Raw genomic sequence first — 27,917 nt, forward strand, 5'->3', positions numbered from 1 at the left:
TGATTAAATCCATTTGCACAGTTTCATATGCAATTTAGGGTTCAAGTTCACACAAGCAGAGCCAAACAAGGACAGATGGTGGTGTCTTGGTGGTAAATACGCAGCGTTCTCGTCTGGAGCTTCCAGACAGGGGACTTTGTCTCTCTTCAAAGCCGCAAGACTCCATATTTCAGCGGCTAGAGCTTGCTGGGCTGTCAGCCACCCTGAAGCCCACACGCTGATTGTGAAAAGGGGAGGAGAGAGGCAGGCCTCCTACCAAGCCTTGTTTAGCGCCTCAGGTCTTTGTCCTCCTCTGGACCGCCGCCACCTCATGCCCTCAGAGGCCAAAAGCAAAACAAGACCCTGTTCTTCAGGCTCAGTAACAAAACAAGGACACAATCGACATGAGATTCGGCTCTTTCAAGACAAGGCTGGCCTTTCTGGCCGACACGCATTTGTGAAAACAAGCTGTGGCACTTAAAGTGAGCAATGATGTTGTGTTTTTCAGCATTTGGAGACAACAAAAATACATGTTTTTATTCAGCCCAGGCTCATTAGAAAAACTTACCTGTGGGAACATTTCTGCAAAACGAGAATATGTAGCGGCATGTGCATTTTGTGACAGTTTCAATGTTAAATGTCCACTGAGTGGCGCTAAAAGCGTGTTAAGTTTTTTTTCCCGAAACAGATGAACGTGAATATAGTACGTTTTTATTACGTTGGTCCTCCTCCAAAAAACGACCCTATAGGTCGTTTTTGCAAGCACCTTATTACGACCTATATTTACGTTTTAAAGTCATGCGCCCTCTAGCTGGCGTAAAAATAATGACAGTGTCGTGTTACGTCTGCCATCATGAAACGACGTATGACTGTCGTTAACAATCAAAATGCTTGTTCATTTAAATGCAATGTGTGGACTTTTTACACAGTCCCTTACCCGCCATTTGTCCAATTTCCATTTAGCAAAACTCATTTACATTTATGCATTTGGCAGACCTGTGGGAAAGTGATTTACAGTGCATATACACTTTATGAGCATGTGCGTTCCTTGGGATCGAACACACGATCGCATAATTGCATATCGTTGTATAACGCAATGCTCTACCAACTGAGCTACACGAAATCCCAAAATATGACGCAAATAAAAGGGTACAATGCATTTAAATGAAAGTGTTCTGTTGTCGACAGTGGCACAACTTTAGTAAACGCTCCTATGGGTCATATTTCAGGGAAGTAACAAACGACCTATATGGGCGTATTGGTTGGAGGACATGTTGTTTTATACATATTACCGCAGTTCTGATTTGAAATGTCCGGTGATTGGTGCTAAGCTTAACCAACACTACACCTAAACCTACCCGATAGTGTTAACAAAAGCAAATGTGACATAAAAACGCAATCATGTCAAGAGTCACGGGATTCATACCCAAGGCTTCCGCATCCTAAGTACAATTCCGTACCAGCTGAGCTACCGAGCATTGTTACATCAGAAAAGCGTAACATATGGAGTCCAAAGTCCAAAATTTATTTGTTTACAAATCATGCACTTTGGTGCAAAAGTGTTTTGAGATCATAACATAACATTGTGCAAGGAGACGTGAAAACAAGTCTTTATTAATCCATAATCTGACCCTGTAATCATAACTGTGTATGAAAACGATTAAAAGTGCTTGCTGTTTTACTGCCTCTAGTGTTCATTTCTGTTGGAAACTGCAGTGATATGTACGTATTGGTACGTATTTTGCAAAAATGTTCCCACAGGTACATTTTTCCATGAGATCAGGTTGGGTTTTTTGGTTTACAACATCTCCATGGAGCATCAGATTAATCGTTAGTTACACTCCAGGAGATAATCGACCAGGAGAAATCGAATAGGTTAGATTTAATTTGATTGAATTTATATTAAAACAAAATCATGCGCTTGGCCCACAAGTCTGATTAAATTAAAGATAGATTTCTCTGTGATATAGATTGGCGAAAATGTCAAAGTGGTACCAGGCAAAAGAATTTCCAAGAACGATTAGTTCAAAAGAACTCAAACAGACTTCAATTGGAAACTGTAGTCCAAATCTAACAAAGCACATCCGTCTACACGACTCCTCTGGGATTGTGTTTGTGGTTTGAAAGGCGTAATTGGAGGACAATAATGTCACTTGTTAAGAGAGGTACAAAGCAAAGGAGAGGACCAGAGGAATGCCCTTCAACGGCAATAACTCAGGCTTAGAGCTGAGTAAATTGGTTACCAGAGGCTGGTGTTGGGTATGGTTCAGCTTTAAGCCACTGCCTCAGAGTGAGGGGAGTACGGCTCAAAGGTTAACTCTATTATTGCAGGTTTTTGAACTGGAAAAAAAGGGGAATTGGAGTTTTGATTGGAAACAAATGTCAGGAGAGATGGGCTTGGCGAGGAATTGGTTGAGTTCTCTTGCAACCAGAGACACTATCTGAAACAAATGTGAGCGTGTCTTTGTTAGACACACCTCTGTGAGGTGTTTATTGGGAAATTAACTTATTAACCCAATAAGCACACAATATTAGCACTTATCTTCTATAAAGCAGTCAACGAAAAATAAAGTGGTTTCTTTCACAAACACCCACAGGTAGCCTCTTTTTCTACTTAACACTCACAGACAAATGTCTCCACAGGTCACCTCAGGCAGAGAGCTTGATGGGGCTCCTATTTTACTTCCTGTCAAATCCCCCACCACCCGTGCTTGACCTCGCTCCTAAAACAGCACTCAAGCCTTTCCGCATGGCTGACCCGCAGGGCCCTCGCTCTCCTAAAAAATCCACCTCCTCGGACTGTTTCAGAAGCTCTTGTTGTTACTTTTGAGAAAAGGACGTCTGAAAGGTAAAGGAGACTCAGAGTTTGTCACCTGGTTCTCTATTTCCCGGCTTTCAACGCTGCCAGCTTGTCAGCCAGTTTGGCGGAACGGTCATGCTTCTAGTGAGAGAGGAAGAGATGTTTTGTCATCCCTGTGTTGAGTAACATATCCAGAGCAGGGCTCGGTATCTCTCCGTCGGAGACACCGCTTAATGCATTTAATGTTAAACCGCTTATGTGTATTCTTTGAGGCAGAAACCAGTGTAGTGTAACTCCTGAGTGAATGACTCAAACTGTATCATTCTTCGATGAATTTTCGTGGGCAAAATCCAGTCATTTCAATAGGAATCCATGCGATTGGAAATTTCGCATGAGGGAAAAAGATTTCCCCACATCAGGGGTCAAGTTGGTCATGCGAATTCACCATGTTGACCAAAAGAAACCTACTTGGTCTTACTTTTAAAATTAAAATGACGGACAATGAGAAAGTCTAACGTGACCTCTGGTGTGAGCTGTGCTTCATTTGACAATAGTCAATTAACCTTTTTGCCAGCGAAAATGTGCAAATATTTTGCTAATGTGAAACGATTCTTCTAAGTGAATCAAAAACATACAACAAAACCAGTGTGGTACAATTCCAGAAGAATGTCACAAATGAGCTAGTCCTTTTTAGTAAATAGAGAATAAATTAAATCCAGTGTAATTCGATTCCCAAATAAATTTGTATTGAATAAACAGTTCCAATTATAGGACAAACTATTGGACTGCATGTGTTACCGCTAAAATATTTGTGTTAAGAATTCAATTAATTCCTGACTTGCTAACTGATATGATAACTCTTCTCAACATTTGGCCACAGATCGCTGAGGGATGTTAATAAAAATGCATTTCTTTTATCAAATATTTCTTCATCTAAAGTACTAAAAGAATTGTTAATGGAATAATTAAGGAACAGAATCATTAAGAGGATTCTGAATCAAAATCCTTCAATTATTCACGATTTCCATGCCTTTAGCCACTCAGAAACCTATGCAGCTCTTATGAGGATGTGTGCTGTAGTAGTGATGTAATGAGATTTTTGAGGTAAAAGCCACTAACAGTGTTGTGATCTCAGCTAATAGTTATTAACACATAACGCTTCAGAGCAACTAAAAGGTGAGAGTTAGCCTCACACTGCTGAAGTCTGGAGCGAGTTTCCTTCCTGGCAGTCTCTTTGGAGTGTGTATTATTACTCACACATTTGTATGACATTAGGCACTGCTGGTCTACTGAGAATAAACCGCGGTACCTGCCAAGCAGCACGAGGACACGCAAAGCGTACGTTGACCTTTTTGATAAAATTCTCACATTAGAGTGTCTCGGTGTAAAAAAGCGTTCATGAATTGTGCATGGCGCGAAGAGGGAGCCGTCAGTGAGTTTCAAAACACATCAGGGTATTTTGCGTCTCTCATTAAATGAATAAATAATAAATAAACAAAATTAGCATTGCAGCAGCTGGTCCCGTACGCCGCTTAACGACTGTAGCAACTGTCACGACAACAAACTGTGATTTGGATAATTAGGTTTCCAGGGTAATCGGCCTTTCTGATTATAGGATTTATTTATAACCAAATGCAATGACTGCCTTTACAACCTCACACTGCTAGTGCGGAGAGAGACTCGTATGTAGTGTTTGTTCTCCAAAACCTACACAGTATCAAGACTGCATTGGATGTACAGTATGTACAGTATGATGGAAGCATAATATAACCCTGACCTTTCTCTGAAGGGGTTTGTTTTGAGATAACCAGTGAACTGTACATTATCTTGCTTATTACACAGAAACATACTAAAATGAATAAATAAATAGATGTGAAATATTGAATTGAGTTGAAATTAATTATGCAATTTTTTACCAGCTTAAGCTGGTCAGGCTGGTTTTAACCCTATGGTGCAGTTGGGTCGTTTCTGTCCAAAACATTTTTCTTTTTCTTTTTTAACTTCATCGGAATGGTACGAAACTTGGTAAAGGTTTTGGCAGGTAAAATGGTCCTGAAAAAATAGTCACACTTGTATTGTTCGTGGTCAAAAATTAGCGCATTGGAAATGAATGGGAGACTAATTTAATTTATTGGAAACGTTTGGTACTGCGCACAAACAAATTCTTGCTGAAGCTCATTATTTGAGATATCAACCTCAAATTTGGAACACAGCTTGTTTATATTTGTAGCTTTGATTTTAGAGTAAAACGTGTTTTTGAAAATATATAATTCATATAAAAATTGAAAATGGTATTTTTGTTCATTTTTCATAACAATAAATGTAAAATTTTATTTTTTCGAGTTCACTTTTTAAAAACTTTTTTCCCTTCACCAATAATCTGTCAAGTATCGTCTTTAAAAAGAGACCAAACTTAACTTTCATTTTCAGGTCCATGCTCAAAAAGTGAATAAATGGATCATAACAACTGCATAAATATAATTTAGCACCATAAAATCCTCTAAAAATACAAAATATTAAATAAAAAACAAGCGCCAAAGTCATGTGATTTCAGCAGTTTGGCAGTTTGATACACGATCTGAATCACTGACTCGAAATAAAAGATTCGTAAAGCTTCATGAAGCAGTGTTTTGAAATCGCCCATCACTAGATATTGTTGAAAAGTCGTTATTTTGGGTTTTTTTTGGCGCACAAAAAGTATTCTCGTCGCTTTATAATATTAAAGTCAAACCACTGTAGTCACATGAACTGTTTTAAATACGTCTTTTGTACCATTCTGGATCTTGAGAGTTTCGGTGACATTGCTGGCAATAGAGGCCTCACTGAGCCATGGGATTTCATCAAAAATACCTTAATTTGTGTTCCGAAGATGAATGAAGGTCTCACAGGTATGGATCGACACGAGGGTGAGTAATAAATGACATAATTTTCATTTTTGGGTGAACTAACCCTTTAAGCCTATCCAGATAAACACCAACTTGGCCAGACATGGAGACCATCTTAAACCAAGCTAAAACCAGCTGAGGCTGACTTAAGCATGTTTTTTTTAATAGACTTTGGAATGATAAGAGTGACATTTAACCAGCTTGTCTATTTACAGTAATGTTGGTTAATTATAGCTTAGCAGACATTATGAACACATATTTGACTGCAGAATGCTGTGATTGACTAATCAGAATCAAGTACTCAAGACAGTCATGTAACAGTCAAGCATAATCTCAAGGCTCAAAATATAAATATTAGACAAAATATCATGGTAAACCATTTTTTAGAGAGTGACAAAACAAGCAGATCTACTTTTTTCCCCAGTCTATTTGGAAGACAGGAATTGGATTACTGTTTAATGAATGTGTGTGCGCTGTTCCTCTGAGGATGGGAGGAAGTGTTGTCAGGGCTCCAGTTCCGTGACCTTGGGCCAGGAGCGAGTGTAACCAGGTGAGGGCCTGGCGGGGCCCAGCCAGGCGGCTCAGTTTTCACTCAGCAAATTTCATTAATACGGGCTCCCCAAAGAGCCTTTCATCTCCACAGTCAAAAGCTCTTCCGGACTAAGCGAGCTCATTTATTGAGAAGCAGGGCTGTGCTACTTAAGGATGGTGCTCGGTTATTACTGGAACCCAGGGCATTTTTTCGGGTGATTAATGTGTGTGTGTGTGTGACTGTGGGAGCAAGTGACTGCATCAGAGAGTATAATTCTCGGAAATAAGTACTGCAGTCAGTCTATGTAAGCTAATGTGCTCTGAAAGTGAGGAATTGTTCCTGCTCTGATGGGATTGTTTAAGTGCTATGATGTGCAATGTGTCTTGTGCGAGAGGACACTGCAGGTCAGGACACTCTCAAGGCTAATTGAAGGCAATGAGGCCTTGCTGCTTGAAACGAGGGTTGCCACTTTAAAAACAAACGGCGCTACGGTTACAGAGCTAACCGTTTACATATAGAAAGCAGGCATGCCAATCAAACAGCTATACACCATGCTTTATCTCATTATCAGAAAACCTCTAGGGACAAATATGTAAAGTACTCCCTTCAAAGCTGTGAAAACATCCAACGTTACAATAACATGGCACAGACTCCTTGAACTTTCGCACCCTAAGTATTAAATCATTCAAACAAATGACAGAATAATACTTCAGGCTAAGGTAAACAAATACTGGTTCTAATTGTCGAAACCACTCAAATATGAAAATTGCGTTACGTATCCTCATGTTATGACATACCAAAACTGTGAGACTTTCTTTATTTGTTTCTTTAATGGAAGAAAGACTTTTGAGGAATGTTCTGTACACTGTTTTTAATAGCATAAGAAGTGATCAAGGACTGAGGCTCTCTTTCCAATGAATCGGTTGTTGCTGTACACAAAACTGGTCTGAATGCTTTGTTCATGAATCAGACTGACTTAAAGGGGTCATGAATTGAGAAATCAACTTTTCCTTGAGCTTTTGATATATAAGAGGTCATCTCATCGTACTAAAAGAAAGTTTCAGAACTGAAATTTCCTTGTTAGTCCAATAAAAGCTTTTATTGACACCAGGCCCATCGAACGACTGATCTTGGAATGTGCCTATCTATAGGTGAAACTCCGCCTCCCCAAAAGAAATCAACGCCTACTTCATCATTGCAATGTTAGCCCCACCCACTGGGGTGTTAGTGAGATGATGAGGAGAGAAGAGCGATACAGGACTAAAAGTAACATATCCTTTCAAAGGATCCTAATGTTAGGAATATGGTAAATCAATCGCATTTTGGAGCAGGCTTTGCAAACAGACTTTTATGATATGGACTCGATAGTAATGAAACAACATGTAAGTATCTGTGTTCATTCTAATGCCTGATCTGATATTAATGATTCATGTACAGTCAGATGTTCTTTGTCTATGTGTCAGTAAATCAAACCAGTGACTAAACAGTCACCTTCATTTTGTTTCTCTTAGTAGGATGAAAATAATCTGTTATTTAAACAGTGATTAAATTATATATAGAAAGCGACCAAAGAACGCTCCCTTTACAATCGCTGGAGCTGTCAATCAAACAGCACGAGTTTATCAGTGACTGAGTTTTGGACTCGTGCCAAAACTCCCGTTTTATTCAACAAATCTCTTAGTTACGTTTGCACTGTTAGTTATGATGAAAGCATTCATTAGTGTGCAGAAATTGAGCTGCAAAGACGAGATCACTGCTTTTATGCGCATTGTTTCAGAATGGAAAAGACTGACCAGTATTTTTTCCAAATTTCTCTTTTTGCATTCCACAGAAAAATGAATGGAAGTCAGTTTAAAATGACATGAGGGTGAAAAAATTAACAGATTTTTTTTGGGGGGGTGAACTAATCTTCTAAAGCAGAACTTGTTCCAAAGTCATTTTATAAAAATTCCCTCAAAGACGGAAATGCCACACATTGAATCTTCCTGGAGCCGCATGTCTGCCACAGCAAATCGTCAAACGTGTGAATCATCAAAAAACAAGGCGACGGTTTTGCCACCAGAGCCAATGTCAAGCATTCAGCAGTGTTTCCTTAGCAACTGTCTTTGGGAATCCTGGAGCCAAAGGAGGTTCTTAGGGGATTGAGTTTGTTGTGATAGATTTACATTGATGATAAAAAAAATCCTCTTGAGATTTATGAAACTGTTTTTGTTTTTGTTCTAGACAATGGTTTTGTCACAAAGCATTGGGGGTAATTACATGAGGGTTGTTAAAGAACATAATGTCTGTGCAAATTCAGGACAATTAACGCAATTAACTGAAAATAGGCTCAGGAGAAAAAAAAAAAGTACCACTTGGAACTCTTGTAAGTTACTGAATTTGCAGTTTATTACATACAATCAATCACAGAAAAAAAGATGTGTTGATTTTTCCCAGTAAGAACTGTTCCAAATCATACGAATTAAAAAATATATACACTATTAATGGAGACTGTCTCTAAATGTCATTTAATAACCAAAGACACTGACTGAGTAATGATTCTGCAGGAACCACACTAGTCTACCAAGACTGGGCTCCCCATTCCAGACCAGCCCACTGAATTAAAGCAGCTTTGGGGGGCTGTGTCAGGATTAAAGTCCTTGTTCCAGGAATCCTGGCGTTAATGAATGTCATAATTAGAATCAGAGAGCCTTTGCTCAGTGAAGTTCACAGTCCCAGGCATTACACCATGTAATTTGACTTGTTTATCCCGAAGACGCCTGGCAGCTGCCCATAGTGGCTTCCACTGCAGTGAGTCAACGGTGAGGGACGCCTCCTGCCTTTGCGACTATCGCTGCCATGACATCACAATGCCACATTTCTGCCTCCGTTATTCCTGCTATTCAGGAGGCGCTTGGCACAGGGAAGGAGATGGGATCTCTGAGTGTGGCTTTGGCAGCCCTAAGCCATACCTATCTGCACACTTCCCTCAGGAATCCAGCTAGAAATAAGCAGGATTAAATAATCCAGGATTAGAAATGTACGTTTGATTTTCAAGGGAGAGTATGGAAGCCCCAAACCACAGGTCTGTCAACTGCTCCGTTGACACGTCGTAAAAAAACAGCGTCTGCCACTTCGCGCTGGCCTCAGTTTGGAAGCCATAACTCTCTCCCGTCATATTAAAAAGTGGGCTAGCCTGGAAGCGAATCAGACGCACGTGCATTAGCGGTCTCTCAGGCGCCTTGATTAGGCTTCGTTAAAAGAGCCTTATAGGTGGAACATGGCCTCAATTAGTGTGTCGAGAATCTTTGGGGTTAATTGTCGGGGCCACAGGAAATGGCGAAGACTTTAGTGTTACTACGTGTGTTGAGATAAGCTCGAGGCCCGGCCCAGTCTCGAAGCGCAGAACATCCACAAATGGCTCACGGCTTGTGCTAATCACCCGCAATTACAAAGCCTTACAGAAACAAACGCATGAAGCCTAATGAGACGTTGAGATTTGTTTCTGTACAGATAGAAGAGGTCAGCTGAACCACATGAAGAAAAACACTTTGCCGGTCAGGGTCAGTGGTGATTACTGAGCCTGCGGCCTAGACATGTACCCTCTCTAAGGACCATTAACGCCACATGGACTGTGCTCTCCTGGCTCCTTATATTTCTGAGAAGTCTTCACACACACATCTACCAACATGACAGTGCCCAGACACCTTTCATAAAACAGTATGACCATATGAGGGAGTGACGCCTGGAGACTTCGCAGCACCTTGTGTGCAGTGGCTGTCAGGGCCACAAAAGGAACTTAATTAATCTCACATGCTTTTAAATGTGAAGAGCTCATGCATCGTTTGGAAAAAATGGGAGAAATGCAAAATATGCTCTCTGAGGTCATCACGTACACACCAGATGACTGCAAAGCACTCAAAGTCATGCCCAAGATATAGCTGTCGAGATCTAACGGACATTAAGATTCACCTCCTTGTTTGCCTCACATTGTAAATATGTAGGTGGATCAGCCTAGTGACACACATGATGTTAAATCAAAGGACACTCTATCAATAGAGCAGCCCCAACTAAAACATCCCAATGCCTCCTCAGCCAACAGCTAATCAACATTAGGACACACCTAATAAAAGCCTGACATATATGTGCTCCTCAAGGTGGGGAGGGTCTTAGAGGGAGATAAGATCGACGTGGCTGTAATCTGTGGTGTATACTATAATTTCTCTTCATTCGCAAGTTGTCACTCTTGTTTTGCTTGCCCCATTTCTCTCATGTGCCCTTGAGAAAATTCTTGACTATGATGAAAATGATCATGGCAGTGATAATTTCTTTATTAATATCAAGATTAAATTATATCATAAAAAAATATTGTACACTACCACTGAAATTTTGAAATGTTCAGTGTTGAAAATGGTTGCACTACTTCAGGTTACATTTTATGTCGATGGTCCACTACAACTATAAGTAACTACATGTCAACTAACTCTCATTAGAGTATTAGTAAACTGGGTAGCACTTTATTTTACACTCCTGTTCCCCATTTGCATACTATGTACTTATTATAGTAATTGCAATAATTGGGTAATAACTAGGTACTAACCCTGAACCTATCCCTAAACTTAACCTTAACCCATGTAGTTACCTTACATTACCCAGTACTCTATTAGGTAAGTACACTGCAAGTACATGTACTGTAAAATAAAGTGCAACCATAAACTGTTAGTAGACTGTTAGGTTAGGGTTAGGTTTAAGGGTTTGGGTTAGTAGACGCTGACATGTTGTTGCAAAGTTACTTAGTAGAATGTCTGTTGAGGAGCATCAAAATAAAATGTTAGCAGATATTAAGCAGGAAGTTTACTAATAGTCTAATGAGAGTTAGTTGACATGTAGTTGCACAGTTACTTGTAGTTAGTAGAAGAATGTCTAAAGTGGACCATCAAAATAAAGTGTTACCCTACTTAATACATGATACATTTTTTTCAGGATTCTTTAATGAATAGAAAGTACAAAAGAACAGCATTTATTTGAAATATATTTTGTAACTCTGATGCATCTGAATTTGATGCATCCTTGCTGAAAAAAACAAACAATTAATTTCTTTAAAAAACAAACAAACAAACAAACAACTACAAAACACTTAATGACCCCAAAATTTTAAATGGTAGTGTATGTGAAAATAAATATTATAAGCAATTTCCTGTTTTATTTTAGATTTTTAAAGAAGTTGCTGCTTAATTTCTTATTACCTCAACATGTCGAGACTCTTAAGTGTAGTATACAGAAAATAGAGAAAATGTGTAAAAATAATGTATAATGTACAAATTGAATATCTCTGTAAGCAATAACACTTTATTATTACCACATCATTGATATAATTAGTTCCATGCATTATCAAACATGGTGAGTAATAATTATTTTTTTAGAGCCTCTACTAAAATTATGAAATGCTCTACTAAAAAGTTCTTGTTTTCTAAGAAGATTTTGGGCTAGATTTTTGTGTTGTGGTAATGACATATTAATCTAGACAAGCTCCGAAAATGTGGAAAATTTAAAAATACATCTTGATTTCACTTTTTAAAATGATTTCGAACTTTCCTTTCCATGTTCCAAATGAAAATCAAAACTTAAAGGATTAGTTCACTTTGAAATGAAAATTAGCAAAAAGCTTTACTCTCCCCTCAAGCCATCCTAGGTGTATATGACTTTCTTCTTTCTGATGAACATAATCGCAGAAATATTAATAAATATCCGAGCTTTATAATGGCAGTGAACAGGGGTCACGAATATATGCTGATGAAAGTGTCTCCATCCTTCATAAACGTACTCCACATGGCTCCAGGGGGTTAATAAAGGCCTTCTGAAGCGAAGCAATGTGTTTGTGTAAAAAAAATATCCATATTTAACAAGTTATGAAGTAAAATATCTAGCTTCCTTCCTACGCCTTCCCTATTCAACTTACGGGAAAAGTGTAACTGACGTGACGCCAGTTTACGCTTTCTTTGTAACTTCAATACGGAAGGCGGTCTGGCAGAAACTACATATTTTACTCCATAACTTGTTTAAATATGGTCATTTTTTTTTTACACAAACGCATCGCTTTGCTTCAGAAGGCCTTTATTAACCCCCCTGGAGCCGCGTGGAGCACTTATTTTCTAACTATTTTTCTAACCAGACTCTGATGCTGTCCCACTCTCCAAGTCACTTTATTAGTGGACAGAGAGTCCAGTTGAGCTGCAGTGAAAAGTCACATGACGACTGCACATCCAATTACCTGCAGAAAAACAAAGTGTCAAATCTGCGGCAGACAGCGCACAGCCAGATACTGTTCTGTGGTTTACAGCAGAACGAAAAAGACTTCAACTTTTATTTTCTTAGATTTATAACATTGCAACACTGTCATCAAGACTCTAGGAATTAGGGATCTCAGTTTTCACTTAGCATTACCCTTCTTTCTCCATGATTAATAGGTGCAAGTAAATATATTTTTTATGAAATTGAGAAAACAGATCGAGGCAAAGTAATGTGGTGGTTTGTACCCAAGTCAAACAAGACACATGTTGTTCTGGAATCATCTTCCCTTTGGTTAGTCCAAAATCCCCTCGCCCCAGCACACCCTTTGGGTGCAAAAGAATCGCCCCAACCTCCTCTTTAACTTGTGTTTTTCCCATTCCCACTTTAGGATGAAGCCATTTTTATGCTCTTTGTAAATAAGACATAAAGTTTATTGGACGTGGCGCTGGCGCTGATCACATTGTGTCGTGTTTCGCATTCATCCCTCCCTCAAGCTTCACGAAGAAACCACTGTCATCTTCTCTCAATGCTGTACGCTTACACAAATGTCTTTGTAAGAAACATAATCTTCCTTCTTTTTTTCTTTCAAGCGTCTGCAGTGGGAAAAGGCTACTTCAGTGCAGCCTCTATTTATTTTGTTTCTTATTCAGGTTGTTTGTATATTGCACTAAGCCACTGTTGATAACGATTCCCAAGGCTAATAGGGACCCAAGCTTTTCCGGCTCTGTTATTTTCATCTTCGAAAGCTCAGTTAGCCATTTCTGCGACACATGGCATAATGATCTACTTGTGATTACAGACCCTCTCAGGGCACGTGGCTGTCACTTCATAGTGCGTCTTGCATTGTTTGTGAGCCAAGTGTGTAGGAAGGAAGTGAATCACATAGTGAATCTCCCTCCAGAGTCCTGATCATAGGAATAAAAACTCTTGTTTTGTTTTTCTAGGCAACATCTGCAGTGTGTTGAAGGTCACTAGAGAAGGCTGGGTGGACAGCTCATTCTCCCACACGCCTTTGGTGTTACTTTACAGTAATTATTTGATTACAAATGAATAGTGTTATCCACCAAAGCATAGGTTTTTTTTCTTTTGACAAAAGTGTCCTTTATAGTATCCTTTTAATTTAATCAACGTCATTGTCATTAAATCAATTTTAGCCTGGCTAAAATGGCATCTAATTTTAGTTGACAAAAACAGCTTTTTATTTGAAGATTAAATCAAATATTCAAGCATTACTTATATATTACAAAGACACAAAAAAATGGCTTCATCGTAAAGGGCTAATGGGAAAAACATACAAACACAAGTTAAAGAAAAGATTCAGATGATTCCTTTGGCAAAATGGTTTTGGGATAACCAGAGGGAGAAGTTTCCAGAACAACTTCTGTAACGGAAAGAGCGTATTCATAGCGTCACATACACATTCTGATTAGAACGCAACTTTGTTTAGTTTCACTTTTGCATTCTGCGTCACTTTGTGCAGATAAAGTTGTAATATTGCATTTATGTTGTTTATATATCTGGTTAATCTCATATTTGCATTAACAGTACGTCAGAAGATTATTGAAAACTTTCACTTTATTTTGATGGTCCACTTTAGACAATCTACTAACTACGAGTAACTTTGCAACTACATGTCAACTAGCAGTCATTAGAGTATTAGTAGCTTAATATCTGCTAACACTTTATTTTGATGCTCCCCAACAGACATTCTACTGACTATAAGTAACTTTGCAACTACTTGTCAACTTATTCTACTAACCCTAAAACCTAACCCTAACCTGACAGTCTACTAATAATCTAATGACAATTAGTTGACATGTAGTTGGCAAGTTACTTATACACTGTAAACCCAAATAAGTTGGCAAGACTCAAAAAAACTGAGGCAGTCAGTTGCTTCAAAGATTTAAGTTAAGAAATATTCCCCCAGTTTCACAGACAAGGCTTAAGCTAGTCCTAGACTAAAATGCATGTTTGAGCTGTTTTAACTGAAAGTAGCTTGCACTGACAGATCTTAAATTATGTCAGAGCCATTGTTTTGTCTCAAGATGCACACCAGTAATGTTTTTTTCTAAGGCACATTTATAAAAGCAACTTAAATGCCCTAATTGAACTAAGCCCCGTCTGTGAAACCGGGCCTCAAAGTTTAAGTAAGCAGACCTGGACAATTTTTATTTTGTACTCAATTTAATTTGAAATATTTGAGTACACTAATTCATACATTTAACTTAAAATGAACAGGTAACCTCAATGTGAACATTTTTATTAGTGTAAAATTAGCTAGCTATAACAAGCCAATTCAGAAGATGCTAACTCACTAATTTGCTAACATGTTAACAATAGCATGGTATAGCACTTGATTACAGCAATATAAAGCATTTAAGCAGCATGCACCACTTTGTTAACTCTCTTAAAACCCACATTAACAGAAACTCTTCTAAATTAGTGTAACAAAACATTGATCACTACTAAATCTATCACTTTAATCTTGCGCAAAAAAAACATTATATAACACTTCATTTTAGCATTTACTCTCCCTTTTGAGTACCATGGGCAAAGCATGGTGGAAAATAGAAATCCCGGCCCAGTTTCAGTTAAACTTACGTTTGTCTAAATTAAAAGAAATAAGTTCATAAAACTCAAAACAATGAAACAGTTCAGTTTACTTAAAATATATCAGTTCTATGAACTGAAAAGAAAAAGAAAGTGTTAAATACTTATAAAAGTTAATTTGACCGAACTAATTTGTTTAATTTAAAGGGTTAGTTGAAAATTGAAAAAAAATGAAAAATATAAAAATGAAAAATCTGTCATTAATTACTCACCCTCGTGTCGTTCCACACCCGTAAGACCTTCGCTCAATTTCGGAAAACAAATTAAGATATTTTTCATAAAATCCGATGGCTCAGTGAGGCCTGCATTGCCAGCAAGACAATGAACACTTTCATTGCCCTGAAAGCTACTAAAGACATATTTAAAACAGTCCATGTGACTACAGTGGTTCAACCTTAATGTTATGAAGCGACAAGAATACTTTTTGTGTGCCAAAAAATAAATAAATAAATAAAAAAACGATTTTATTCAACAATATCTAGTGATGGGCGATTTCAAAACACTGCTTCATGAAGCTTCGAAGCTTTACAAATCTTTTGTTTCGAATCAGTGGTTCGGAGCGTGTATCAAACTGACAAAGTCACGCCCCCCAGTGGTGAACCATTGCAATTTCAAAACACTTATCACGTAACGAAGCCTCGTTTACTGAAATCACGTGACTTTGGCGCTACGAATCCCTGATTCGAAACAAAAGATTCGTAAAGCTTCATGAAGCAGTGTTTTGAAATCGCCCATCACTAGGTTCACTGAGCCATCGGATTTTATGAAAAATATCTTAATTTGTGTTCTGAAGATAAATGAAGGTCTTACGGGTGTGAAACGACATGAAGGTGAGTAATTAATGACAGAATTTTCATTTTTGGGTGAACTAACCCTTTAAGTTTGTCCTACTCAAAACAATTAATTATTTTGAGCGTTAGGATTTTTTCTGAAGTGGAAAAATAAAGTGTAACCTCATTTTGTCTCCATTCACACAATTTTTTTCAGTAAAGATATATTTATGTTCTGTAAATTCATTAAAAAAAAAAAAAATCCATGCAATCAGGAAAATTTTCACATTTTGCAATTTTTGCATCACGTTCAGTTGATCATGCGAATTCGCCACAATGACCAACACAAAGTTTCTTGGTTTAAAAGTGACTTCTGTGTGAGCTGTGCATCATACATTGCTACACTACAGTCGATAGACAATGGACCTTTTTTGCCCATGAAATTTCACCAAAAAGTTTGCTAACATGACCGCACCTTAACACTTACTTAACATTTTACTTTTCCATGCTGCCCACATTTCAGATCATCCCCCTGGTACAATATACAGTCTAAGATCATAAATGGTGGCACAGCTGGCCTCTCTGTATCCTGGAGTTCCCCTCTTCACTGCTTTTTTTTAAATTAGACGAGTACCTGTCCAGCTATGAGTAAACATTACAACTCATCTCATACACACCCATTCAAAAGCGTCATCCAAACCTGTGCCAGAAACAACACAAAGCAAACACATACACACGGCAATCTAAGATGAACTCCTTCTGGGGCCCAGTTTATGTTGGCGTGCCGAGTAAAACGGAGCCAACAGAGACAGAGAAGGGGGGGAAAAAACAACATAATGTAACAATTTATCTGCGCATATTTCCCAGATTTTATGTCCAAACACTCTGTTGCAGAGTTCCCAAGTATGTTGTATCTATAGCAATGAGGCATGAATATTCAGCTAGCGGCCTGCCTAAGTGTGCGTTTTGGGTGCGTAATGACCAACCACTCTGCGTTCGAGTTCAGCCAAGTAACTCCTCACAATGCAGTGGCCAGAATGACTAATGGAGGTTTGAATATCTGAACTCGCTTTGTGGAGTCGCACAGGAAGATAAAAGAGAAAAACAATAACGAGAAAGTTGAGGAGAAGCGTCTGTTTTCACTTAGGTCCCCCGCGCGCCACAAACCTTCCCATTGTTGCCTGAAGGAGTCTGGCTGCGAGCATGGCCTCGGATCATAAAAAAGAAGCTGTAATTAGCTAAGTGACAATTGAGTCCGTAATAAAAGAAGGGCAGCCTGGAAGTGAACCTGAACTGTTAGCATTCTTTCACTCTCATAAACTGACCAGAGCGTTTTGTTTAGCGTGCGGTTCTCACTGTAAACCGGCCCCGGAGTGTGTGTGTGTGAGTGTGTGTCTCTGTGTGTGGGCAAGCCGTACATCCAGTTCCGGATGGCCGAGTCGGTGACTAACTTGCACTGAATCGGCTGTTCTTCCTACTCAGTTTCTACTAGCACATCTGCCATGCTGACTGTGCTGTTTTGTGCCATCTCAGGCATGTCAAAAAAAGCTCTGACATTTGACCAGAGCGATTTCGTTGGGATTTCGAACATCTTGACATCCGCAAGACAAGTGCTTCTATGCGAGAGCCAAGCACAGAAGCTAGGCTTGACTTGCTGTTGATTCAGATGTTCTTGTAAACACAGCAGTGCGGCGCAAAAAAGTGCTGGCATGTCAGAATTCTTTCCTCGCCTTTTGTGAAGGGCAATAGCACTGCTGCCAGTGGGAGGAATCTAGTCAGGATGAGCTCTGCTGCATTAATGGGGCTTTGTTTGTTGTTTTACTCACCCTGGCTTTTCTGAGATGCACACTTCTGGACGAAAAACATTCCTTGGACTCATTTTGTGCTTTGTTCACACTTGCAAAAACAAACGGCATGGTTAATCCTTCCAGTAACATGGGTATCAGGATGGGTTCAACAGTTTAACAACCCTGAGGAAACTCTAAACCTAAATAAAACCATGACGTCTAATGTACACGTTTACTCTAATGGCTGTAAATGCGGCGAGATGCACAATACGGGGCATAGCATTGGTTTAAAGGATTAAAATTTCACTTCAGAATTAAAATTTCCTGATAATTTACTCACCCTCATGTCATCCAAGATGTTTTTGTCTTTCTTTCTTCAGTTGAAAAGAAATAAAGATTTTTGAGGGAAACATTCCAGGATTTTTCTCCATATAGTGGACTTCACTGGGGTTCAACGGGTTGAAAGTCCAAATGTTTCAGTGCAGCTTCAAAGAGCTCTAAATGATCCCAGACGAGGAATAAGAGTCTTATCTAGAGAAACAATTGGTCATTTTCTAAAAAAAAAAAATATATATACTTTTTAACCACAAATGCTCGTCTTGCACTGCTCTGTGATGAGCCATGCAATACATAATCACGATGGAAAGGTCACGCGTGACGTCGGCGGAAGTACCTTTTCTCCTCCAAATTCAAAATCATCCGTCCTCATTGTTTTACCTTTTTTTGTAAAGGGCGTTTGACTTAGTCTTTGCACGTTCACTTTGTAGACACTGGATCAGTACTTTCGCCTACGTCACACGTGACCTTTCCAGCGTGATTATGTAATGCGTGGCACATCGTAGAGCAGTGCAAGATGAGCATTTGTGGTTAAACAATATATCATTTTTATTTAAAAAAAAAAAAATTGTTTCTCTAGATAAGACCCTTATTCCTTGTTTGGGATCATGTAGAGCTCTTTGAAGCTGCACTGAAACTGACATTTGAACCCATTGAACCCCAGTGAAGTCCACTATATGGAGAAAAATCAATCAATCAATCTTTTAAATGGTAGTATATATACATTTCTTTATTAAGTTCTTTTTACACAATTTTATTTATTTTTTCTTTACAAAAAGAACGTTTTCAACAAGCACAGTAAGTGTCAGGTCTGTATGAATGGTTAACGGTGCACACACACACACATACACATGGTTACACTCACACAAAAATCATGTAGCTCTAACCCTGGGCTCTTAATAAGTGGTGTAGCATTAGTGATCTTTACCAAACAGATTAAATCTACATAGTCAAAGTGTGCTGGTTTGCGTCTGGGTGATGTTAATGGGACTATAGTGATGATAGAGCGGCAGCTCTTTAATTTTTCAGACTCAGGGAGAGGCTAGGTTCAAACTCAGGAAGGTTCATTTGGAGGCTGCGCTGCTAAAGAAGGAAACTCAGAGTTCGTGGTCACCGCAGTGCATTCGTTCATGCTCTTTCAAACATGTGCAAGCAGTTCTGCCCATTTAAATCCAATTACCATCTCAACCGGTCGTCATGGGAACCACCTGTGATAAACACCCCAGCACATAATGGCCCCAAACTATTTCCCAAATTACAGGCGCCCTCAATCAACACAACGAATTAGTTCTTTTCCCTTCTCTCTGCTTCTGTAGAGCAGGATACTCTATATGAGCGCTCTTTCTCCTGAGACGCATCTTGGCTGAATCCAGAATGCAGATCACTGTGAAGACTTGAATGAAGGACCAATGCACACATTTTGCATGTTAGCAATTATAGGTCTAGTGAACTAAAATGCATATTGAGTATTTGAACAGAATTCTTCCATTGCCGTTTCCGTAAGAGCCGTCACAAAATATATCTCCACTTTGGCCTGCAGCTATTTTGTTTTATAAAGTCAACATGAAATTACATTAGCAACTCATTGTACTTTCATTATTTGGAATATTTTGGAATATAATGGATTGGAAATTCGCAGTGCAGCTGTACCAGAATGGAGTAAATGGTAGGTTAAAAAATAAGGTGAAGGCTTGGTGAAGGAAAGTCCTATCAGAGGTGGCGCAGGTTATGACGCTTTGAATAAACATTACAAAGATAAACAAATAAATAGCCCTGTATTAACTTACAGAATAGCAATGAAACATGCATTAAAAGATCAGGAACATGTACTAAAAACTAGGGCCGCAACTAAATTTGTTACTCGATTCATCTGTCAATATATATTTTTTTTTTTACGATTAATCGGATTAATTAATCCACACACGTTCAAGTCTGTGAAGACGCTTGTTGTCAGAATATGCAAAATGGAAATACTCGCGGGACTTTCTAACATTTACAGATAAGGATATAAGTTATGCGCTGATGAAAACACATGACAGAGGTATTAAACAGCACACACATCTGTCAAAGCACGAGAAGGGAAGACACGGTAAACGCTTATGCTTTATTTTGAAGCGCTTAAATATAAAGCATTCTCATGTTTTGGACAACTTGGATCATGTACCTTTCCCAGAGCAGCTCGCTCTGTGTCCTCTGCTATTTTTCATATGCGTTTTGTCCATAGAAGTAGGTTATTCTCTACACAAAAAAATGCTGGGTTAAAAACAACCAAATTAAGGGTTGAAAATGGACAAACCCAGGGTTGTTTTAACCCAGTGGTTGGGTTAAATGTTTGCCCAGCTTGGGTAGTTTTATTTAACTCAACTATTTTTAAAAATGACTGTATTGCTTGCTTAAAAGGAACCCAAAATATGTTGGAAATGAACATTTATTAATAAAGCTAATGAATAATAATTAAACAATAAACATTTATTAAATTGCTTATTAATAAATGTTCTACTTTTGATTATTATTGTTGCCTCTAGTAATTATGTGTCAGATTTTTAATTTCCAACCTATTTGGGTTCATTTTAAGCCAGCCATATAGTGATTTTTAAACAATAGTTGGGTTAAATAAAACTACCCAGCAGGTTGGGCAAACATTTAACCCAATTGCTGGGTTAAAACAACCCAATCGCTGGGTTTGTCCATTTTCAACCCAACTTGGGTTGTTTTTAACCCAGCATTTTTTTAAATGTACTGTAAAGCGACATGACTGGCTGATGGTTTCCTGGGTTCGTTGTTGATTATTTTCATTATCGATTTTATCGATTAGTTGTTGCATCCCTACTAAAAACTAAATAGGTCAAAAAAAGTGATTTAATGTTGACTTTGATGTATCTCTGAGCATTTGAGATGTTACTGTGCTTTTAAATTAATCGTCATTACAATTTCCCTTCAGATTTTCTCTATTTTATCAACATCATTTACACAGAGTAACATGAAATCAATAACGAAATAATGATAATAATTAATCCTGCCTCTAGCTAAGCTTATTAACAGAGTTATGAGGATTCAGCATCAGATAATCAATGAAACTGCAGTGAAGAGGCGAAGAAGTCAGAACACGAACACAGCAGAACAAAACCTACTCTAAAACGATCTCTGTGGAGTGCAGATTTATCTTATACTCAATATTGAAAACATCTGGTACTTCTATTAGGAGACAGCACATATTGTTAGGTTAATTTTTAACAATCAGGCTTTTCTAAAACGATGTGAATCAATAGTTTACTCTACACTGCGTGAGCGACACAGGGCTGCTCTACACCAATAGCAGAAGACGCCAGCAGAATCCCCACAGTCACAGCAGTGCAGCTTTAGGAACACTGGGTGGCTCTGTGGGCCCCACACCACGCAGGAGATTTACTCACACTACAGACCTGCCACATCTCCCCCATAAATACAGCAAACCGTGTTCCCACAGGCCACCATTCTCTGAGTCAACCTGTCATCCAGACCACCAGATCTCAAGCGTCTGAACGAGGCACAAACAGTGTCCAGGGAGAGGATACGATTCCACAACATGCTGTGAAAGTGGGGAATGTATAACGAGACTATAAGTCAACAGCCTTCGGTGAAAACGCAATGACTTTTTTACCTCTCGAATTCAGCAATCTGACCATAAATTTCTACGGTTTCACAACTGCAAACATACGGCCACTGGATTTTGCATGGTCTTCATGGATTGTACCTTTTATAAACCACAGAGGAAACTAAACAAACTTATTTCGCATAATCTTGTGCCAACAATGTGAAAAGGAGGCCTTAAGTGTATCTAAATTTACTAACTAACCATTCCCCCTATCGTGCATATTTTCCTTTATTTGGATGCTAAATTGCTTACACATGTAATGGGATATTTCGGTGCACACAACATACATATAAACCTCTTGTCCAATAAAATATACTGCCAGCAGATTTTGAGATTTTGCCTACAGCTGCAAACTACACATTGTGGTGTAGGAGAGAATCTGGCTGCTGACTGAACCTGAACATCTGCATTCAGAAGATATTCATGCTCACATCTTTCGATAGTTCAAAAAAAGTTTACTTACTGGTAGCAATTTATAGTATGTATTTGATCCTGAAGTTGTGTGCTTTCATACTGTATTTGAACAGTTACTTGTCAGCAACAGGGCACATTTCTGACCTAAATTTCAATCCAAGTCACATTCCTGATGAAAACAAACATCTTAAACCACACAAATATGGACAAACCCAGCCGTTGGGTTAAATTTTTAAATTAAATTTTTAACCGAATGGTTGGGTTTGTAATTATTTGACACAAATTTGGGTTGAAACAACCCAGCATTTTGTAGAGTGCAGCCTAAGCAGGTTTCATATATCTTAAACCAGCCTAAGCAGGTTTGCTGGTCTCCCAGCCAGGTCAGTCCAGTTTGATGGCTAGTTTTAGAGGGGATTTGGGAACTTTTCAGCTGGTCAGGCTGGGAGATCTGCTTAAACCAGCTAAGACCAGCAAATCAGCTTAGGTTAGTTTGTCTTTTTGTCAGCTTACACATAAGTGACTAGAGCTGGCAAAATGAGTCGCAATTGGCAAATTTTCAAAAATGAGTTACTGTTATTCTAAATATTCTCAATATCTAAATACTCTTATTCTTAAAAAAACTTAAAAATGATGTATGATTTGTTGGAATCTGACAAAAAATGACTGAGATACACCTGTTTGAAGTCAGCAAAGTCAATTTTGAGAAAAATCTAGTTTTCTGAAGGTTCCAAAACAAAATCTTCTATCAACCATACCTTAAAATCCCTGGTAATACCACCAAATTTGGCACAAACCATGTCAAAACCAAATATCTATAGGAAAAATATATATATTCAACTTTTTTTCCATGATTCCACAATTGTTTGATTAACATTAATGAAACAGACAGCCTATATATTAAGACCTACTGTATCACACGGATCTAATATAATGTTACACATCAGATGTTTTTCCCCAACAGTTAACCAAACGTTCACTTAGTACATGACAGATAATGTTTGTGTGAATACTCGCCAAGACAGATTTTTTGAAATATTGTAATTCTGTGTATATGTGTACATTGGGATCGTGCGCTGTCTGAGGCATCTTTGTGCGTACGCTTCGGATCTGTCAGTCAGCTCGAGTAAGATCGCTTTGTTTACAAAGTTTGAAAATCACATTTCATTGGCTCAGACTCATGCCATCAAGAATTCGCTATGAATATTCACAAAGTTGGAATGATGCACTTTACAACGATACCAAACTTGCGCTGAGGGAAGCGGCAGTCGTTGAGAAGCGAGCAGAGAAAAACAGCATTTTTCATGGCCAAAGGAAAGGTACTCCTCTCAGAAAACGTACAAATAAAGATACTTTTAGATGCTTATTTGCTATTTGGAGCATTGGGATTGCTAGACGAGGGCTTAATGAACTCATTTTTGTAAAAAAAAACCTCAATTTCGACCAAAATTGACACTTTTCACTTGTTTTGCCTGTAGCTCAGAATTAGCCTGTGCGCATTCCGACTCATGTTGCTAGCACGGTTCATATATATATATATATATATATATATATATCATATATATATGTATATGTATATTCTAAACAATTTAAGGATCGTCTAACTGTTTATTTCACACTTTCAATACCTGGCATTCTCTCAGACTTTGCAGCAGTTTTATGAAACAAAGCTATGCAGCTTAATTCCTTCACCAAAACAGTGTAAACAGGTTTATTTATTCATTCCTCCTGTCAGCAGAAACGGAAAGTGCTGCGTGGGCAGTGACTCAGGCAGATGCCCGCTTTGGTTTTTGTCTGACCCACATGTACGTGGTTTCCTCGAGGCTGACAAGGTTAAGAAGCTACCGGCAAATGCCACTGCCTTCATCTAAGAACTGCACAGCAGGTCATTAACATTTCTGAACTTAGTGGAGAATATTAGCTTCCTCTGATTGACCTGCCTTTGGGGAGTTAGCTCACCTATATCCCACTACCAGGTCCAAACTGTGAATTTCAAAGTTCCTCGGTGTACATCAGTCAGCTCACGACCCTGGGAAACCAGCGTAATTCAAGAAAAAAAGTTAAGCTTTCTGTATATAGTTGGCTTTCTGTCAGGACTCCAAAGTCTTTGTAGCTTGTATTTATCTAAATATGTCTTTGGAGTAAATCACAAAGCTGTCTAGCTTTTTGAAACCGGCTGAGCACAGCCCTATTTTGGAAGACGCTTGGCTGGATTCAGAGAGGGTTCATTTCTCTGAAAACAATCAGTAGGCCACTTCTGAAAGCCCTGAGCCAGAGCTCTATGGTTTATGTGCTTGGGGCATGTTGAATTATTAGCCAGCTATTGTGGGTAGACAAAGCTTGCATCGCTTTACACAGCAATATAATGACATGGAGTTACAGTATTATCCCTTATTACTTGATAATCACCCTTTATACAGCAGCAGAACCCAACTGCTTGTTTTTCTTATAGCTTTTCTGAACCCAAATATTTCAAGGAATAGTTCACCCAAAAATGAAAATTCTGTCATTATTTACACACCCTCATGTCAGTCGTGGCCAGTCATTATAATGAAAGAAAATGAGGGCTGGGACTGTCAAGCTCCAAAATGCACAGTAAAAGTAGTTCATATGAATCATGCACTATATTTCCAGTCTTCTGATGACATTATGAAGAGGAATATATTGAAACTCCATCCTAGCTCTCTATTCATGAGCATTCTTGAGAGAAATAGTGATTTAAGAACATCTTTTTTGATTCAAATCTTTTCAAAGAATCAGTTCCAGTTCCAACAACCACTCAGTGAGTTTGAATCAGTCAGAACTGATTTAATTTAAGTTAATTTCGAGTCTCAACAGTTAACAGCCCACTGGAAAGGAAGATTTTTAGTGAACAGTGAATATATACTTAAATTTAAATTGGTTTGTAACACAAAGCTGACTTCGGCAGTGTTTTAATCTAGCACATCATTCGTATTAACTGCTTTTATGCTACTTTTTATGATTTAAAAGCTTCAGTCGTCGTTCTTTATCAAGTGCAACCAGTGTGTTCTACCTAAATTCTCCTTTTGTGATGCACAAAAGAAAGAAAATCAGAGAGGTTTAGAATGATATTCCAAGAGTCAACCAATCACTTAACTGTGCCGCAAGATGTCATTACAAGACTTTAAAAGCACTGTACACAGTAATTGCGTATGGAGAGCTCATTAAGGGAACCAATGAGTTAAATGGCTTCAGAGAGGTTGCAGACTTCTAGAGTCATGTTTGAGATTCAGTCTGGAGATGGTTTGTGAGAAGGCCAGAAAACTTGATGTGTGGGAGAACGATTTGTTTCTGATAAATAAAAGAAAACAAACGCTCAAAAGGAACATAAACTTGTCAGGGAAAGGAGAAAAACAAAAGACGTACTTCATGACGCAAAAACTATGGAGGGTACAATCCTCAACTCTCCAAACTCAAACTCAATCAATCTATGCAGTTATGAAAGGCTATCGCCGCTGTTCAGTGGTCATTTCATGCTGGCTAACTGCTCGCCTCTGCTGGGATAATAGCACCCGGAAGATTAAAGAGGGAAAGTTTAAAATTGGCTGAGGGGAAGGGGACATAAGACAAGATGATGCATTCTGCTTTCCTATTCCTCTTAATGCACCAATCACATGCAACCTGAGCTTGGGGTAATGGCAGGGAGTGACTGGGTCTCATGGGTATCACTGACCGAAATATCCTACATTACCAGCGCAGAGGCCTGTCTCCAAACAGGAACTGAAGTTAATATAGGGGCCCATTTAGCTGCACTGTTAATAAATAGGAGCAGGCATGCCTTCTAATTCATCATTCGCTTTTCATTATTCGGTTTCAATGGCTAGACAGAAGGATCTAGCCTTCTAGGAACAGGGCAAGGGTGGGAGAACATCTAGAAACCTGACCAAACCCCTGGATAAAGAGTGTATAAGTACGCTTGCATTGAGTATGAGGTGCATTTCTGCGCCCACACAGTGAAATCTGTAACTGTAACCACAGTCTTTCCAGGCTGCAAAGAGTGCTGACCACAAATGGCCTCCGGCAGTCGTTACCACACACGTCTCTACAGGGCTTTTCCCCCATGACCCACAGACCTGTCTTTCTTGGTCTCCGTTGGCCAATGGCTACCATCCTCTCTCTTTCCTTCATTATTCATCCACAATGCCCTCTGATCCCATTTCATTCCACTCCGTCCTCAGTCTTGCTCAGCGTTAAAGCGTGCTCCTTACCTTTCCCTGACCTCTGTCAGTGTTTCCAGTCCTGCTGGCCACGGTCGATCCGCCTAACCCTTCCTGCGTGCGACACGGTCGGCTTGCTTTCCCCAGCTGGCCGGGCTTGAGGTTTTTAATGGGAAGGTTACGGGTGAGGCCGTTCATATCGCACTAACGTCAACCAGCGTAACGAACCCTGACAAGGCAAGGTTACAAGTCCTGCCATAAACCGCTCCCGCCCTGGACAACCTTCATAAGGCGTACTCCAGTTTACATTTGGCAAATGTTAAAATGAGAGGGAACAATCATGCTGTAATTTGCTGTTAGAAGGAAAAGAATATGTCCTCAGTATCAAATTAATATTTGTAATATGTTAATGCAGTATTCAGAGAAGAAACACTAGAGAAATTAAATAAAGTAATTAAATGTAAAAAATAACACTGGATAGTCTTCATTTTAATGCTTACAATTACAGTTACAAGAACAGCGAGTGATTTTCTTTTTGTCTTTTGCTTTTTGATTAACATGACAGACACCAGCAGGATTATTAGGCTGCTGTCACTTTAAGAGTTTATGCACGGATCCATACATACAGTTACACAACACGGTCTGTCTTTCTCAACTATTTACGTTCCCAAAGCGACGGTTTACCCGAGTACTCACCAACACTTTTCGACATAACGCTGTGTGTAATTGACCATTTAAGCGCAATACACCATGAAAAACAACTAAATTTGGACTCACAAGCTGTTTGAGATGCAGCTTTATGTGTGCGTGCCACTTATATAGATCAGTGTTGCGCATGCTTTTGATGTGAGCATGAAACCTGCGGGAATGAGTAAAATTATGCAGCACTATTCAACCGGAGCAAATGAGACGAGTGAGTGACAGAAGGCGGGTGTGTGCCAAACTATAAATTCGCCATCGGAGAAAAAAGAGAGTGAAAACGCACAGCTGTATCGATACTGCAGAAAAGGAGTATTGGAACCATTTCAGATATTTCAGTATCAATGCATATCAAAATATCAATATTTCTGACAAACAGCGCATCCTCACATGAAACTGCAGAAATTGGTGTGAAAAAGAGACTAATTTTTGATGCTAATGCCTATATCAAGCTATAAAATGCATGATCTATGAGTTGCTGGCTGTAAAAAAGATTTGTAGTCGCAACCGCTGTGACCAACCATGTGTCATACAGTATATCGGCAATTGTAGTAGCTTGTGAATGATGAACAAAAACACTCATGTGTAGTAATATTTCAAACTATTACATAAAAAGCTTCAAATGCCAGTATCAGGGCCAACCAGTCTAATCTTCACTGCCTCGTGGAAACATTTTAGAAACAGAAGAACTTATGGTGCTCTAGAGTGACTACCATGTCACGATCGGCTTCAAATAAACACTTGTAAAGCTTAACCTTTGCTCCGGCACGGGCCTGACCCGAACACGCTAGTTTCACTGACGATTGTAAATTCATAAATGAAGTATTCACCGACTGCTGAGCCAAAAAATGTCCCTGATTCAAAGCAGAGCAGGAAAATATTCAGAATAAGAATGTCGTTTATCCAAGAAAAATATTCCCTCCAGCACACCTTCTCCTCTCCATCAAGAGCACGGGAAGAGGTTGTGTCACATTAAGCTTGGCTCGGACCCCCGGTCCATCTAAAAGAATCACATCTGGATGGGCT

General features: G+C 38.9%; 1 protein-coding gene across 1 annotated transcript in view; it reads right to left on the reverse strand.

Moving 5' to 3' along the window:
• slit3 (slit homolog 3 (Drosophila)) overlaps window positions 1-27,917 on the reverse strand; it is a 200,548-nt gene that overhangs the window by 154,362 nt on the left and 18,269 nt on the right.

Source organism: Ctenopharyngodon idella, chromosome 14, assembly GCF_019924925.1.
Source record: "Ctenopharyngodon idella isolate HZGC_01 chromosome 14, HZGC01, whole genome shotgun sequence".
NCBI classification, from domain to species: domain Eukaryota; kingdom Metazoa; phylum Chordata; class Actinopteri; order Cypriniformes; family Xenocyprididae; genus Ctenopharyngodon; species Ctenopharyngodon idella.